This window comes from Buceros rhinoceros, unplaced genomic scaffold (assembly GCF_000710305.1).
Source record: "Buceros rhinoceros silvestris isolate BGI_N320 unplaced genomic scaffold, ASM71030v1 scaffold16476, whole genome shotgun sequence".
Taxonomy (NCBI): Eukaryota; Metazoa; Chordata; class Aves; order Bucerotiformes; family Bucerotidae; genus Buceros; species Buceros rhinoceros.
In genome coordinates this window covers 30,480-32,225 of record NW_010417083.1, presented here as the reverse complement: position 1 = coordinate 32,225, position 1,746 = coordinate 30,480, and the positions used below count along the sequence as shown (strand labels likewise).

Genomic DNA, 1,746 nt, shown 5'->3' with positions numbered 1-1,746 from the left:
GCGTTGCCCGCTTTAGTTTTGCCGCCAGTGGCGGGGAGGGAGGCTCGCCCTCCGGGACCGCACCAGCGCGGTTTTGTGGCACAGTAAGAAATCGGCTTTCTGCTGACGGTCTGCCTTACCCAAAAGCACCCGCATCTGTGGAGCAGCAAATCTGTTGGTTATGTGCTGAGATTTTTGCAGTGACTCTCTGTAAGTCACTCTGTAAATGCATTTAGGGGAAGCAGTCATTTCAGGGGATGTGTGTGATACCTGTATGAGCAGTAATATTGCCACCAACTGTTAGCAAAACACTGGAGATAAATGGTTTGTAAAACATCTTGGAAAGTCACCTCTGGGCTGGATAACTGACTGCGTCGTGAAGCAGTAAAACGCTTAAAGTGCTTTGGGGTGTGCAAATTTGTAGTTGGATGTGTTTTAAAGAGAAACCTTGCTGAGGAATGCATGGATACTTGGGCTTATCAAAAAGGCATTTTCATCAGAGGCTTTTGCTAGCCGTAGGCTTCCCCAGTAAGTCACTGGTAAAAAAGAAGTGTTCCAAGAGTAGACCACAGGATCAAGTTAAAGGGAGTACTTACCTGTTTTCCAAAAGAGGCATAGATGTACTTTGTGCAATTTTTGCATATTTGGTTGTAGAATGTTAAAATAGCATCAAAATCAGACCGATAAAGATCTCGGTGTGCGTGACTGGCAGAGCCAGTGTTACGGCGCCGTAGGCTGTGGATGGATCAGCCTTTCACTGCCGATGTTGGGCTGCTGTGGAATCCTTTACGTATACAGGGACATGTGTGAGATAACAGAGCTCTAATAGCTATGGCTCTTTAAATCTCTGGTCAGTGAAGTAGATGTGTCACACAGAGCTTTCCCAGCGAGTACTACTTAGGGAAATAAGCTGAATGGAGAGAAAGAAATGTGCAAGTGCTAGAGGAAACCACTACGTGGGGAAAGATGCTTTTCTTTTTTATTCAGTGTAACTTCTGTGTGTGTGTGTTTTTGTTTTCCTGATGCTAAGACTGTAACATAAGCATACTTATGGCGGGGAAAGATGAGTGTTCGCTCTTAGCTGTAGGAAGTTGTGGCTGTGCTGTGGGGGCATGACTGATGGCTGAAGACATCCCTGCTCTTCAGACCTGCTGACAGTCAGGGAGGAGAGGCTTGCTCTCAGCCTGGACTTAAGTGCTTTGCTGAGCTGAGATCTTTGGGCTTTCATCATTCTGTGACTTGCAAATGGCTGAACTAAAGCAGCCCTCTGACTGTCTTTTTCCCCCACTCTCCGTGAGGTCCCTCCCTCCATTTCATCTCTTCATCTCTGGCTCATGCTGCTATTGTGAAATGCAGCAAGTGGGGCCTTTCAGCTTCCGCTGGTGCCTTTCAAACTTCAAAGACTGACCACAGGATGTGCCTGGCATGTTCCTTTGGGCCTGAGGGGTCACATGCTCACAGCATCTTTCAGATTGTCACGATATTTTAAAAGCTGTGTATCGTGTGAAGGATGCAGCTTGTGCCTTAGCTGACCAGGTGAGACTTCATTTCTTCTGGGGACTCCTTGGAGGTCCCCCAAATGGGTCATCAGGGCCTGTGGGCAATGGGAGCACTGTCCAGAGAACTTTCTAGAAATGTTTCTGGTCAGTTGGTTTTCTCACCAGTTCTTAAGAGCTCCTGTGTTGTATCCACTGTGATGCTGTCTTGGGCTCTTGACACTGGAGCTTCTCTGCTTCCAGAGGCTGCTGCTGGGCTCCCCCGAGTGGT

At 47.7% G+C, this 1,746-nt stretch overlaps 1 protein-coding gene across 1 annotated transcript in view; it reads left to right on the top strand.

The window, feature by feature from the left end:
• The window catches only part of NPR3 (natriuretic peptide receptor 3), a gene marked incomplete at both ends in the record, with an annotated part of 31,901 nt that overhangs the window by 847 nt on the left and 29,308 nt on the right, over nucleotides 1-1,746 (top strand). The window lies entirely within an intron of this gene.